Raw genomic sequence first — 16876 nt, forward strand, 5'->3', positions numbered from 1 at the left:
CCAAAGAGCATATCAGCCAGACTGTGCTTCCAAAATTCCCAGCAACAGCTGAATAAAGCCAAGGAGGCCAGGTGTTGGGCAGGAGGATATTTTAGGCTCGACTGATGGTCCAAATTGGACACTTTGCCTCCCAGAACCATCCATTAAGAAAGAGAGCCTTGTGTCTTTCCTCCTGCGCTCCCATCTCCTCTTTCCCATGTTGCACGTTGTACTCCTATCATTTCAGTGTGAGTTGTGGGAAATTATCTTTGTACTACGTAAAACAATGCACATATGCAAACGGTTAATGTGAAGGATGTGAGTGTCAGAAAGGAAGGACTGGTGGTCTAACCCTCTAATTATGCTTCTTTTCCTTGGTAAAGACTAGGGAGCCCTGGATGAACAATGGGAATAAGAAGCACTGATGAGTTGTATATAAATCTAGGAACTGAGGTAATTAGTGAGCTTGGAGCTTAGGGACATAGCAGTCAAATGCCTTAGTAGTTAATGCGGGCTCATCTAGTAAAAGGAAAGCTAGTCTCCACTCTCTCAGTACTGTGTCTTCTCTAGAGAGGGCAAGAATTCTCCTTTTTTCTTCAAAATTTCACCATATCCTGGAGACCAATTGGTTCCTTACAACAATATGCTATCAATTGTCCCCTTTCTCTTCATCTCCACTACCATAATTTCAGCACAGGTCCTCATTAAGTCTTGCATTCTCTATATTCCTTACTTGCTGAATGAAATAGCTTCTGGTACAACCTGCTACAGTCTACACTGCTGCCAGGTGACTTCTTACAACACAGTTTTTATCATTTCAGCCTAAACACCTTGGATGACTCTCCCGTTGCTCAAAGGAAAAAGCCAAAAATTCTTAGGCCTTCATCAGGTTCCAAAATATCTTTTCAAACTTATCTCCTAAGATCCTTCTGCACAGTCTATATTTCTGTATATCCAACATCTCAGGCCTTGTCAAAATGCTTTTCTTCTTCATATTTTCAGAATTCTCTCTTGAATCCCCCTCACCCTTGTAACCAGTTGGAAAGTTTCTTTGAATCCCAGCTGAGAAATCATTTCTTGTGCTATGTTTCATTGATTTTCTTGGTAAGAATTATTCCCTACTCTGCATTATAGCACACATAACTATAGCATGTATTTTCCCAACTGCTTCAACACATCTTACATTATAGCTGTTTGGCTATCTGATTACCCAGTTGGGGGTGGGTTGATTCATCCTCATGTAAGTAACAGTGTCCAGCATAGCACCCTGTCCATAGGACACGTCAAGATATGTTGGTTTGTAACAAATGAATGATTCATGCTCATAGCAGGCAGCTACTTTCCACTGCCCGCATAATTAAGCTGTAATTTTCACATCTGCAGAAAGCCTGCAGGATAGAAAAGAAAAAGTAAGCCCAGGGTAGGAGGCAGTGAAAAATTTTAAAAGACATTTGCTCTTTAAGGTCTATCTTCATAACTCCCCACAAGACCTAAACAAAAACCCTTTTCTGTTGTCTCTCTTACCTCCTTCCAGCTTCTAGACTTCTTTCATATTCTTATCTCAGTTGCACATAGCTTCTGGGAAGTAGTTTTATTAAAATATATTTGAGGAAGTCACTGGTCCATTAGCACCTTCTTGCACCCAGCTGTGTCAGATAAGCACTGAGAATTTTATTTTTCTCAATTAAGAAAACTTGTAGCTTCAGAGACAAGAGAGAGGCTTCTGGGTCTACCCAGGGTGCAGTAACACCACAACAGAAATGGCACAGTTGCTATGCCTTGGTAGCCAGTACTCATGTGGTTATACTGAGACCCTGAGCCCAAACCAGAGAAACTTCTGCAGTTGCCAAATCCCCCTGACAGAGTTCACGGCAGTTTCTAGATCCTAAATATCAACTAAAGGATTCACCTTCAAAGCTGAAGTAAAAGCGTAAAAATATGAAAGATCCAGAAGCAAAATAACCACAAGAGACAGATATTTCTAGTGCTAACCCATCATGCCCTTGACGGAGGATGGGTAACATTAAGTATAAGATTATGGCTTCTACTGCAGATCTTGAGGGACTGGGCCCCAGAGCTCATGCCAGAAGCTCGGGCAAGCTCTAATACCTTCCATAATAGAAAGGAAAGAGGTGAGAGTTCCCACACAGAAATTCATGTAGGAAGAGAAGAGGAAAAATGGGAGAATCATAACAGGAAGGGGATTGGAAGGAGGCAGAAGAGCATGTTCTCTGTCATGTGAAAATGTTTCTTGTGGAAATTCATGAATGTCCTAAGTTTCTCACCCCAGGTTGAAAATAAAAGAATTAGAGTCATTATGTACAATGCCCAAGACAATGAAGCCAAAGGCCTGGACAATCTTGCCTCAGAGGCCACGAACCTTGAACCTTAAACATATGAAAACCCTTCCTTAATCAAATCCTAAAAGATGATGCTGTTAAAATGCTACACTCAGCAGTGACCACAGGATTGGAAAATGTCAGTGTTTGGAAGGGCTGTTTATATATGGTTCATGACTTTCCTGTCACTGAAATCTTTTTGCCTGCTTCTCCTAATACAGAGCAGATAAGCCTCAACTGTTTGAATATTTGAAACAAAGACAGAAACCTCCCTAGCACAGACCTGACAAATCAGGATGGGAAATAACTTATTATTACTTGATATTCTCTTGAGTCAAAAATGAAAGGAACTTTGTTGGAAAAACTCTTTGACTGAGTCTATCAGAGATCTAAAACATTTGTTCACACCTTTAAAAAAAGAGCCAACTAATTGATTTAAGGCCTGGCAAGAAGGGAGTTTCTTTTGATCCTTCATCATGAATGCTCTTCATCAGCCCACAGGGCTTTAGACCTGGGGACTCACCAGACATTTAAGGGAGGACTGTGGAGTCTGTCATTTCTGAGACTGAATCAAACATTCTAGAAATCTAGGAGAGAAAGGGCCCCAGCTGACATCAAGGTTACATGAAGAAGATTAAGGGCCCATGAAAGAGAAACAATCACAGCAGAATAAGAGACAATGGGGCAAACTACAATCATTTGCCTGCAATCCTGACAATTTAATGTAATAGAGAATGTGATTGATAAAGGGGAATTTCAGAGACAGAAGATAAGTCGATTTGGGAAGGGATTTGAAGGTCAAGAGTAAGATTCTGACATGTGTCCCTTGTTTCTCCAGACCTCTCTAGCCTTTGGGACATTTGAGTAATTGTGTGCTGAGCTCCTTCCCAGTTCGGCTGTTGTTACAGCAGAGCCCTGTGTTTCTTCCCTTTTCCCTGTGAGCCTTAGACTCCAGAGGCCTCCTGGCAGGTTATACTCAGGCTTCCTCCAAAAGGCATCTTTCTCTCTCCTCTGATCAATTGTGCACAGGATGACTTCATGGCTGCTGCTGCTGCTAAGTCGCTTCAGTCGTGTCCGACTCTGTGTGACCCCATAGGCGGCAGGCCACCAGGTTCCCCCGTCCCTGGGATTCTCCAGGCAAGAACACTGGAGTGGGTTGCCATTTCCTTCTCCAATGCACGAAAGTGAAAAGTGCAAGTGAAGTCGCTCAGTCGTGTCCGACTCTTAGCGACCCCATGGACTGCAGCCTACCAGGCTCCTCCATCCATGGGATTTTCTAGGCAAGAGTACTGGAGTGGGGTGCCATTGCCTTCTCTGCAGTTGTAGCTTTTTAGATCCCACTTTGTACCTAGGCACTAATAGTAAGGAGGTGGAGCTCTGTGTGCATTCTCGGTACAAAATTCCTTACCTCCTTCTTCCCTACCTCAGCCCTGGCAACAGATATCATTCCCTGTTCAGTTCGTGACATAATACTGAAAACCTTGCCCTTCTTCTGTGAAGCTGGATTTGGGATTGACTGTTTGAAGCTGGATTTAAGATGGTTACTGTTTGTTCACCCTAAACCTCTGTGTATTTACTGGCACCTACCTGTGTGTGTCCACACACATGCATACACAGACATGCACACACAGACACATCTCACGACTGATGCAAAAGAAAAAGAGTTCCGTGTTCTATGTAAGGTGATTGTTTTGGATGCTCCCTGCTAATGCTCTTCATTTATGATTCTATTTCAGCATCCAGCAGTTCTTTCCCTTCATCTTTGGGTTCTGACCACCTTCCTTTACCACTTTCCTTTCTTTTCTCCTAGACCTGATGATGGCTTAACTGCTTGAAATGAGGCCCCACACACCCAGGGCATACCTGATCTTTTTCCTCTAACTCCTCATGATCCTGGCCACTCTGACAAGTATCCTGTCCCCACCTCAGCTTGGACCCACTGGGCAGCACTCCTGTTGGAGCTTCAGGCCAGAAAGTTCGGGCCCTAGAAGGGTGCTAGGTGACTGCACAGTCTGCAAAATGTTGTACTTGGAAGGGTGGTATTACCCCTATAAATAAAAAGTCTGTGTTCAGTCGTGTTTGACCCTTTGCAACCCTAAGGACTGTAGCCCACCAGGCTCCTCTGTCCATAGGATTTCCCAGGCAAGAATACAGAAGCAGGGTTCCATTTCCTTCTCCAGGGGATATTCCTGTCCCAGGAATTGAACCTGTGTCTCTTGCATTGCAGGCAGATTCTTTACTGCTGAGCTACTGGGGAAGCCCTACTCTCCAAAACTGAAAGCTCCAAATTCACGAAATTGCAGCTCCACAAAGGAAGGAACGAAAAGAAAGAAAGCTTCAACATATTTGTCTATTACAGATTGCACAGACGCCACTTTCAGTTACTGTGACCAAGCTCAGATGGGACACTCTTTTGTAAGGCAACACTCAAAGCCTTTTGAATTTCCCTTTCCAAATAGAAAATGGCACTTCAAAATCACCTCAGGAACCACCAAGTAGATTAGAACCCACAGACTGCTGAGTTCCAATGACAGGAACAATCCTGGACAAAGAATGTGTGTGTGAAGAAGACAGAGAACTCAAGGTTGAGGGAAATTATGCCTTTGAACAGAACACTGGTCAAATCCCAACCACGCTACCCCAGCTACTCCAGAAAAGTCACCTCCAGAAAAGGTGTCTCTGATGCTAGTCTCCAGGGTCAGGGTTAAGCAAATGGAAGCTCTCCCCTAGAAAGCCCAGGCAACTCTGGGGAATGTGTCTGGTCTTCCCAAACACTTCCCTGCTGTTCAATTCCATTCTGTAAAGGGAGGCTATAAATATTAGGTCTTAGAAAGAGCTCATGTCACAAAGAATTAAAGAATATCCAGGCTGCCAGCACCTCTAGGGTACAGAAACCACTGACACACTCTCACCAGGGAGCAGATGACTGACAGCAAACCCATCCAGATAGAAGCCCTAGTTGAGACACCTGGGAAATTGGCCCCTGGCCTTTGACACGGGAAGACGAAGAGAACTTCAGGGTTCAGAAGGGGCAGTTGCTAACGTGGCAGAGCAGAAAGCTTCAGGCGAGTGCTTGAGGCTACCCTTCCCGCAAGTGGAGATTCAGGATTCACTTGGGCTTCTGGGCCAGGCAGACCTGCACTGGAATCCATGCTCTGCTTCCATAATTTTTCTCGTGTCCTGAGAAAAGCTCTTCTGCCTCTGAGAAGGTACCAGTTTCCTCAGAGAACAGGCATAACAGCCACATCTACCATAGAGACTTTGCTGATCTAAGGATTAAAAGAGGTCACGGCAGAACAGTCCCTAGCTTTGCATCTGGCATTCAGTTTTGTCATTTCCCTTCATCTCCAAAATTCGATGTTGCCCCCCTTCAAATTCCTCTGCACCCAAGACCCCTTCATCTCCTGTCCTTGCCTTGGCACAGGCACTTCTGATTCAGTCTGCAAATTCACCAGTTCTTTACAGGCTCTGCTTAGAGCCCTAGAATAAAGTGGGTTTTGGCTTTTGAGAATCAGTTCCCAGCAAAGTCATCCATGGAGACTTGGTTGAGCCCTAGCTAAACAAAAGAGTGAGACTTAACAGCCTGCCTCTTAACAGTTGCCCAGACAGTGTTGCTGTAGTAAAACTGTCACTCCAGCCCTTGTACTATAGACTTTGTGGCAGCTATTTACACAGTGAAGCAGGCCCATTTCTTTTTTCCTGTGTTAAATACCCAGAGGCAATAATCCTCATTATGGGCCAATAGCTTGGAAAATGTTATTATTAAATCAAAACCATTTGCAATAAGGGGAAAAATTCATCTGCAACTATAAACACTGTTGCTTATAGCTGGGCATTAAGAAAACAAGTAGTGGCCAAGTCTCCTCAAGCCCAGGACTTTTCGGCTTAATCCCATGGCAGGTTGTCTTGAGTCATGCTGGGAGAGGGGAGATCACTGGCCCAGGAGATTTCCCAGAATGTGGATGGTTTCTCCTGGAAGACTGAACTGGACCCTGAGTCTCAGCAGGGAGTGGCACTGGGCATGGGGGCATGATGGACTGGCTGTGACTCAGAACATTCTATTACCTACTCAGTTTGTCTCTGAAAAGATACTGGAAAGGTTTACCTGGTAGAAGATTCCCGTGCCCTTTTTATAAAAGACTGAGCTTGGACTCTGGGATCAGACACATCTGGCTGATAAAGCCCAGGGGTGCCACTTACTGGAATAACTTTGGGCAAGTGACTCAAAGCGTTCATTTCTCCCCCTTGGGGTTGTTATGAAGTTACAGAGACTGCTAGATCAGAACATATTTCATCAGAGGTGTAGCCATGCCTCAGGTTATAGGTCTTGAGTCTAAGAGGGAGGTCACGCCTTGACCTGCTGCACTCGTTATTCGAGTTTGTGCTCAGGGGGTCTGTGCTGTGGTGGAGGATGATGGAACTCAACTGACATACTCCCTTCCCTCTATTACCTGGTGACCCAGGCACCGCAGTCAAAGCCTATCTCTGCTGATTGCTAAGGTCCCAACCAAGGGTGCTAATTATTAATAGAATCTGGTGACTTAACAGGAATAGGTGACCCTTCCTTGAACCAGTTAATTTAGGATCTCTGAAAGTGGAGATCAGATATCTATGTTTTTAAAAAACTCTTCTTATCCTTTGGGATTCTTCCAGAGGATTTGCAATCTGAACCCCACAGTCCATGGTCTGATAAAGCCTGTACATTTACCTATGAAAGGGTCTTCATCAATTTTTACTTTGGTGATATCACGGATGGTCTAGGGTTTGGCTTTCAGGTTCTCACTTAGAAACTGATCCTTGACTTAGGAATGCTTAGTATCACTAAATCACTCACAAGTTTGGAATATACAAATCATAATGTTGTTCCACATGTGTTATCAGAAACAGAACTGTCAAACTGTTAAAGTGGGTCCCTGGTTTGATTAGAGAAATTAAGGGTAGGGAAAACATAGTCTAGCTGGATTAAGATCTTTCCAGGCTATAAACACTAAAAAGAATATGGATACTTATGGATATTTCATCCATAAGTAATTAAAAGTAAAACAAATGTTTAACTTTTTCCCCCAAAGATGATGATTCCTTTGTCATTAAATATCAAATTAATTCAAAAAATCTTTTTTCTTGTTCTTCCTACAATACTGGTGTCTATACTGACTTTTGGGAAATTCAGTAGTAAACAATTCTCATCTCTACTCTGAAGAATTCAGTAGTAAATAATTTTCATTTCATCTGTCTTCATAAACCCACACACAGAAATCAGTATAAGTGAAAAATAAATATGTACTTGCGTTCACTGAACAAAGAGAGAAGGAATGGTATGCAGTGTCTGTGTCTCCTTAACCTCCCTCCTTATATACAGAATAAAAGAACCCATTGGGCCGGACAATCTGTTTCAGGGTACTGTGGCTGATGTGTTGCTAGTATCCTGTTCTATATGCTATAGGACCAAAGAGGGTTTCAGCATCTAATTCTGTGGAACAGGATGCAGAGCAGTGACACGCTTAACCAGAGACCCACCACATTCATATCATTAGCAGTAAGATTATGACTTACTGGGGCTTTCCTCCAACACTATTACAAAACACACTAAATCTTATTTTTTTAAATTTAGTTACATATTTGAAGAACCCAATAAGTAGCAATTCCTTCTGAGTACAAATTAAATAAGTAAGACAGAAGAAAGTGACAGAGATCAAAATATCAGTTTTTAGTATTGGTAAGTTGATTGGAGATCAACACTGTAAATCTGTGACAAAAAGAGCTTGCTACTATCCTCTGTCCCATTTCCTGCCTCAGTCAAGTCTAGGGACAGCTAATCTGAAAGACACTTTGATTCCACAGAATAGCTATAGCAAGGAGTGTTGCTTCACATTGGTCCAGGACGTTTAGCATTTTCAGCTTTTCCATGGCAACATTTAAAGGGACCGCTGCTGCTGCTGCTGCTAAGTCACTTCAGTCGTGTCAGACTCTGTGAGACCCCACAGACGGCAGCCCACCAGGCTCTCCCGTCCCTGGGATTCTCCAGGCAAGAACATTGGAGTGGGTTGCCATTTCCTTCTCCAATGCATGAAAGTGAAAAGTGCCTTATTATTAATATATTTTGCCTTTCCTCCTTTTTTTGTGTATAGTTTCTTGTGTGTGTGTATGTTTAGATAGATGATTTACCTGTATGTCTACATATGTATTGAATATATATTGTTATATATTAATTTTATTGGATACATATATGTCTTTGAGTGAGCTGGCGTTCCCAAACCAGTAACTTGTAAGAGTATAGAAGAACCAAGGCAGCATTCCTCCATGCTAGCAGGTTTTCAAAACAAAAAGCTCTCAGTAGGTATTCTGACTCCTTCAAATATCATTTTTCTATGATACTTCAAGTAGCCCTGCCTCCTCTGCTTCTCAAATATATGAATTAAGGAGAGGGCTTCTGTATCACCTCAGAGAAGGCGATGGCACCCCACTCCAGTACTCCTGCCTGGAAAATCCCATGGATGGAGGAGCCTGGTAGGCTGCAGTCCATGGGGTCGCTAAGAGTCGGACACGGCTGAGCGACTTCACTTTCGCTTTTCAGTTTCATACATTGGAGAAGGAAATGGCAACCCACTCCAGTGTTCTTGCCTGGATAATCCCAGAGACAGAGGAGCCTGGTGGGCTGCTGTCTACGGGGTCGCACTGAGTTGGACACGATTGAAGCGACTTAGCAGCAGTAGCAGCTGTCTCACCTTGCTCTTCCTAACCTCTGCATCCTCTAGAGATCAAGGAACAGTTTTGACTCCCTCAGCATTGTGAATAGGGTTGTTGTCTGCCATTACAGCAAACAAAGAATGTTCCCACCATCCCAGTTCTACAAGGATCAAGCCGTTAGCCATTCATTGCAGCTTCCCATCAATGGTTTGCCACCAGGGGAATTCAGGATGGAGAAAAACAGGAATCCTTCTGTGCTTTGGATATTGTCTCTATATAATTAAGATGCATATTTAAGGAATAATTTCAATGAACCCAAATCCTTGAATCTTCCCATACATAGAAAAGCACTAAAATCATCAACTCGAGATGTCTGTTCTCTGTGACTGGCAGTAACCACTTGATGTAAAACTACATTTGGTGTTTTGTTTGTTTGTTTTCTAGCAAAGAACTTCTATATATCCTGGCGTCTCCCTTACCTCTTTGGAGTGTCTCCTCAGAACTATCTGAGAGGCTGTCTCCTGAGCTACAGTCAGATCCAAATAAAACTTAACTCCCAGTTTTTAGGTTATATGTTTTCCTTTAGTAGACAGATTATTCTGCCCACCATCAGGAAATAGTAAATTTTTTTTTTTTTTTTTTTTTTGTGGGAAGTTTCTGAGACTGGTTTTGATGTTTTATTTTCTTGCCAGTGAAATTTCTTCTCAGCTTGTTTCTACTTAGCCTCGGGGGTACTTTAGTGCAAAATCATCTATTTTTGGCTTCCTTTGAAAATATTTTTGAGTCTGTCTACTAATTTTACTAAAAGTGGATTTTTCAATATTTTCCATTCTTTTACTTCTTTTGGATGATTTCCAGAAGAAAGGAAAAAGTGCTAAAACTGTTCAGCCATTCTTTACTCTTAATGTGAACAAATAGCCAAGTTTCACCAGGCATTTGAAAGAAATGCTTCAAGAGAAAGCTGAAAGCAAAGAGAAAAATAAAAGTAGCCTTGAGGAAACAGAAACGGAGTGAAGCAAAACTTAAAACAAAGCCTTAGAAAGGTATTAGAAAATGCCACATCTATGAAATACTATCAGGATGTTATATGTAGAAATCATGAACATACTATAAAAATACACTGATAATTAAAAAAAATAATGCTGGAAATTTAAATACAAGAGGGTTTTTAGTGTAAAAATCTTTCAACTTGGTGATAAAACTGAAATTTTCTACTTAAAAAGGTGAGAAAATTCAACTCAAGAGCTAAAATGTAAAATCAGGAAATTTTTCCAAAAGGAGAATAAAGCAAAGAGAAGAGACAAGAAGGAATTTAGAGAATCAACTAAGGCAGTCCAATGGCTGACTAATAGCTATTCTAGAAAAAGAAGCAGGTGAAAGTAAGAAGGAAATGATCATAAAATGATTCAAAGGACAAGAACTTCAGATTTTGAGAGCCTAGAACCTGAACCTATGTCTTCAACGAGGAGACATAGGTTCCAAGGCTGTAGAACTAGCCATCAAGAAACCTGCTTCAAAGTCTGATAAAGAAAAAAAAACCCCAAAAACTCAGTTTACATAGAATGGATTAAAAATTCAATATGGTATTTGACTTTTTCAAGCGCAACATTGGAAGCTGAAAGATAACAGAGTAATGTGTTTAAAATTCTAAAGGAGAATATTTTTCAATTTAAGATACTCTACCTACACAAATTAATATTCAATTGTGAGGATGGAATAAAGATGTTTTCAAGCAAAGCTTCCTAAATAATGTACTTTGAAAGCACTTTTTCCCCAGGAAACTGCTGGAGATATACTCCATCAAAAGGAGAATCTTATCTAAGGAAGAGGAAGACATGGATCAAGTAAGGGGGCTCTGACACCTGAGAGAGGCCAAGGGATTTCTCAGAATGACAGAGAAGGAGAGGTGGCAGAGGACAGCCATGGAGCAACCAGGAGGGGAAAATGTGGGTGAGCTGTGGAACTGGCAGGTTTCTTACCTTGCCTAAGCTTTGTAAGACTCATTTTACAAACTGAAAGAGACTCTCCCAATGATTTAGTGATAGAAAGAGAGGCAAAGCAACACTGTGCCCAGTTCTCTTGCCAAAGCAATGATTAATTCCAGAGACAATGGAAATTTCACAAGAAATAAAATGTAATCAGAATACAGGGTGCTAGTGATAAAGAACCCACCTGTCAATGCAGGGGACTAAAGAGACACAGGATCAATCCCTGGGTAGGGAAGATTCCCTGGAGGAAGGAATGGCAATCCATTCCAGTATTCTTGCCTGGAGAATGCCATGTACAGAGGAGCCTGGTGGGCTACAGTCCATGGGGTCACAAAGAGACAGACATGACTGAAGTCACTGAGCATGCACGCATGTGTAAAATAAATTTACATAGTCAAAATAAGGTAAAGATTGACCCCTCAGACTCAAACAAAATAATCTTATTGAAACCAACACTTCTGGTCCTCTGTTCTCTACACTTCACCCTACTCCCACCCTCCCTGATTCCTGCCCACCCAACCAAGCTATTATCTATCTGCCTGATGGCGTATATCAGTATTTGGTTGCTTTGGTCTGTCTTATTAGAGCATAAGCCCAGTGAAGGCAAGGGCTTGGTTTATTCCGGCTATCTTTATCATCATATTGCCCAGAACAGAGTGAGTACTCAGTTGTTGTTCAGTCGCCCAGTCGTATCCAACTGCAGCACGCCAGGCCTCCCTGCCCCTCACCATCTCCCAGAGTTTTCCCAAGTTCATTTCATTGCAGCCATGGAACAACCAGGAGGTGGAAAGTGTGGAGGACTTAATATACCTCAATAATTTCTCCTCAATGAATTCATATAAATTTAGGAGGATTGGAAGTGCATGTATGTGTGCATATGAAGTGTTAGAAACCTAAATATTTACATCATGCTCAATAGATAATGTCAAAAATAAAACAATCAAATAATACAGCAGTGAATCACTATATAGCAACATGAAGGTGAACAGCAGAAGAGCCCAAAGAGTTAAGAAGTGGCTCCTCTGAATAGCAGATATGGCTGGGACAGGAACTTTGTTAAGAGACTTGTAGTACTGCCTGACTTTGAAACCTGGCACATGTATTACTTTGATAAAACCAAATGAAAAAACAACAACAACAACTAGGCAAGGTTGAACGCTCTCATGTTTTGTACATGTCACCATATAAGATCCGTGTTTCTTTCAGAAGTAAAGAGACTAATAGACTTGAGGTCTGCTTGGTGGAATAGGATTAATTTCTAGGTTACAAGTCAAACTTCTGACTCTGCTAAGAAGAGTGACTTCTTGTGAAACCTTTTCTAAAGGAATACAAACATCTGTTTACATCATTATTGTTCAGTTGCTGAGTTGTGCCCCACTATTTATTTGTGACCTCATGGACGGCAGCGCACCAGGCTTCCCTGTCCTTCACCACCTCCTGGGTTTTGCTCAAACTCATGTCCATTGAGTTGGTGATGCCATCCAACTAGCTCATCCTCTGTCACTCCTTTCTGTGTTTACAGTGAATACCTTTAAAGTGCTTCTTCACACCTAATTAGATTCTTTTGAAAATCAAGTAGAAAAACATTGACTAGACAGGACTGTGACTCTGACTCTTGGCACCCTCAGTTTTCCAAAGTGTGAGCTTGAACAAACCATTTAACCTCCTGAGCCCTCTCAGTTCTCTCTTTTATAAAATGAGGGTGATAATACGCAACTTACTGGATTAAAGTGTTTATCAAATAAATTATCTCTGTGAAATCCAGTACAAGATAGATATTTGATATCTGCTAGTTTTCTTTCCACCCTTTCTTCCTCCCAGAACTGACTAGGACTATGGCTGAATTACCTAATCAAAAAAATAATTTGTTTGTCATGCCAGGGACAGGATTTAAGCTTTTCAGCCTGTAAAGAGCCTGAGGAAAGTTTGTACTTCTTTTCACATTATTGGATACTTCCATGGGAATGCATGGTCCACAAGTGTTAGTGTGTGGGAGGGACAGTTCATTCAAAGTATTGATATTTATTATGAAGTCTGTTGTGGGAGAAAGAGGGCACTTCTGCCAGGTACTACTCATCTGTGCATTCCCCATGGCACTTAACACTAAGCACTCATTTGGAGCCCTTGAATTTTGTTTGTGTATTGAGACTGGTCACTATAGATCAGTTTGGAGACCCTCGAGCATTCTGTCCAGGTGTCATATGGGGCATGATATAGTTAATTCAACTATAGATGTGAGAATACACATTATCACCCCAAATATTGAATTAAGCAACTTGTTTGCCAGAGACTGTAGAGACTCCTTCACTGGTCAGACTCTGCATAATGAATTCTCTAATAGGCCTGCTAGTTACTCTACAAAAGGTTAATTTCTTTCTCTATCACTAAGCTTAGTGAATGGTCCCCAGGGCAGTCCTTGGTAAAGGAAGAGAAGGTCTTGTTAAGTATTAATGTTCAAAGTGGTAGGTTCAGAGTATCACCTGGGAAGGAAAAGATTGCCTCATTGACATTGATCAAGGGTACTTCCACTGGGGACCAAGAGCATAGCCATCACTACTCCCAACAGTGGGCACAGTGGAAAATGGCAGATTCTCTCTACCTGACTGACTGCCAAACCCAGAAATAAATGAAGCTACAGACACAATAAGGATAGATGGGATAGGGGCAGGGTGAGGATCAGAATTTTAATTTAAAGAGAGATTACGCTAATTTTATCTTTATAACTCAAGAAAGATATTTGCTATTTAACTGATGCTACTTTTTCTATTCCCCATCTCCTTGTGTGAAAAAGTTTCTTTGAAAGATAGATAATCAATCTCATGTCAATGAGGCATTTCCCAAATCAGGGCATTTGGCAGTTCAGCCTCTTCTACACGAAATACTAGATAAGAGGTGTTTTATAAGAATGCAGCAGAATAAACTGCGGACTATTTGTGCCCCTACACATCCCCTATCAGAAAAGAAATTTGAAATTTCAAAAAAAATGTATTAATATAAAATTTTATTTGGTGAAGGACGTCAGTGGTAAGAAGTTTTTGCCTTAAACGATGTATGAGCTCTTTCTTTTGACCCCTTAGAAAAGCTCTCCCTTTACATAAACATTAAGTGCTCTGCTGTACCCTAGGCGCTCCCCTCTCCCAGGCTGCCACTAAAGAAGAGCCAGAGGATGGGACTGCCTGGGGGGAGGTGCTTCCTCCTCCCTCCCCAGATGACAGCAGGACTTCCCCACCTTTCTTCCCACATCTTCTCTTGTTTCTCTTCCACTAACCATTATGCTGGGAAGGGGCTTTGATTTGCAGTGGGTTCCAAGCCACCTTTTATCTCCCTGCCTTCACCTAGTGAAAACCTGACTCAGGTGAATCACTGAGGGCCTAGAAGGGCACCAGAATCACTCTGCTTCCACTGGCATTCATACATACAGCCGCTTTGTCAGCTACTTTCTAGATGGATTACGTGGGGGGCACATCACAGTTTGAGCATCACTTTTATAATCTGGGCTGTTGAAAGATTAATTAGGCTTGCACATATAAAATGTTCAGTCTAGCGTCTGACACAGAATAAGCACCAAATAAAAAGGAGTATTAACTTCTTCTTTCACTGCTACAACAGATAGGAAAATATTTACTGATCCCTTAAAAACAGTATATGCTTTTGAAATTTTGGAAAACATACCAAAATTTCTCTCTCTTACTCTGTTTGGAGTATGGCATCTATTATAACTCTTGGCTTCATAGTTGGGGCTCAACAATCTATAACCATATAATTAATGTCCATTGTTTTAAAAACTCTGTTTGCAAAAACACATTGATGGAGTGAATATTTTCATGGATTTCTAGGAAAGAAATACTTGCAGGAGTGATAGAGTAAGAAGAGTAAGTTATCAAGTGTAAGACATTTAAAAATTAGAGATTTGTAGGGTAACATCAGTGAGCAAGTGCTTGCAGAGGTCAAGAAGTGCTAGGAATCTTTTTTTTACCCCTAAAAAGTCCTTCCCCCTGCATTTTTATTTCTGTAGTTATCTTAAATCTATTACCTTGGAAAAGCAACTAGACTGAGAATATTAAAAGTAGTTTCATTTCATAAAATTTCATCCTAAAATTATTGGTATCCCAGTACTTACCTGTGCTTGGAACACAGTAGATATGCATTCATTAATATAACCATTTAAAACTTGATTTGATTCACTTAGTACTAGGGAAAGATAGAAGAAAAAGGAAGAAAAGAGTAGCTATGCATTCACATTAGATATGCATTGACATCAGTATCCGCTAGGTAGCATGTGGCTTTCTTCTATGTAGGTGTAGTAGGCAATGGTCTATCTGCACTAAGAACACTCATGATTCCCAGAACACCAAGAACATATACCCCAATTATACATAAGCTCTCCTATGTGTAATCTTTATCCTTTGTGACATAGTTTCTTGCACATAGTAGATGTTCAGTTTTTTCCTAGGTTGTTTAACACTATCATGCCTTCCATCTTCTCATCTCTGCATTTCAATATTGTACCCATTCCTACAGCACAGCTCAAATGTCAACTTCTCTATGATCACTTCTTTGATTCTCCTACCACAATTTTTACCAAATAATGGGTCTGAACCATTACTCTTAAACTTATCACAGTCTATCCTAATTGTTGGTTGTTTTTATATGTAATTCCCCCTTTGCCCTTTTAGGTAATGCAACTAGAGGAAAGTGAGTGTGGGAGGAGCAATGTTTGCAGATGTGGTCTCAAGACCGAAAGTCAGGTTATCTAAGCCTTGTCCTTGAAGGCAAAGACTTGCGTGGTTATTATGAACATGATAAGAATTTTAAGTAGTGATAAAGATTGCCAGGAGAAATATCAGTAACCTCAAATATGCAGATGACACCACCCTTATGGCAGAAAGTGAAGAGGAACTAAAAAGCCTCTTGATGAAAATGAAAGAGGAGAGTGAAAAATTTGGCTTAAAGCTCAACAGTCAGAAAACTAAGATCATGGCATCTGGTCCCATCACTTCATGGGAAACAGATGGGGAAACAGTGTCAGACTTTATTTTGGGGGGCTCCAAAATCACTGCAGATGATGATTGCAGCCATGAAATTAAAAGATGCTTACTCCTTAGAAGGAAAGTTATGATCAACCTAGATAGCATATTGAAAAGCAGAGAGATTACTTTGCCAACAAAGGTCCGTCTAGTCAAGGCTATGGTTTTTCCAGTGGTCATGTATGAATGTGAGAGTTGGACTGTGAAGAAAGATGAATGCTGAAGAATTGATGCTTTTGAACTGTGGTGTTGGAGAAGACTCTTGAGAGTCCCTTGGGCTGCAAGGAGATCCAACCAGTCCATTCTAAGGGAGATTAGTCCTGGCTGTTCATTTGAAGGAGTGATGCTGAAGCTGAAACTCCAACACTTTGGCCACCTCATGTGAAGAGCTGACTCATTGGAAAAGACTCTGATGCTGGGAGGGATTGGGGGCAGGAGGAGAAGGGGACGACAGAGGATGAGATGGCTGGATGGCATCACTGACTCGATGGACGTGCATCTGAGTGACTCCGGGAGTTGGTGATAGACAGGGAGGCCTGGTGTGCTGAGATTCATGGGGTCGCAAAGAGTCGGACATGACTGAGCAACTGAACTGAACAGAACTGAAAGTAATTATATTTCTAAAGGACCACTCTCATTGCTGTATGAAAAATAGATTGTAGGATTACAAAGATGGAAACAGAAAGGTAACCCAAGAGGTTATTGCACTAATAAATGTGAACAGTGATGATGTGTTTGACATGGTAGCAAAAATGAAGTTGAGAAAAGTTTGAATTCTAAACCCTTATTAATATCTATGAATAAATAGTGATATAGAATCAATGGGAGAGTGTGAAGAAAAAAGAGGAATAAAAAA

This window comes from Capricornis sumatraensis, chromosome 6, assembly GCF_032405125.1.
Source record: "Capricornis sumatraensis isolate serow.1 chromosome 6, serow.2, whole genome shotgun sequence".
Classification (NCBI taxonomy): domain Eukaryota; kingdom Metazoa; phylum Chordata; class Mammalia; order Artiodactyla; family Bovidae; genus Capricornis; species Capricornis sumatraensis.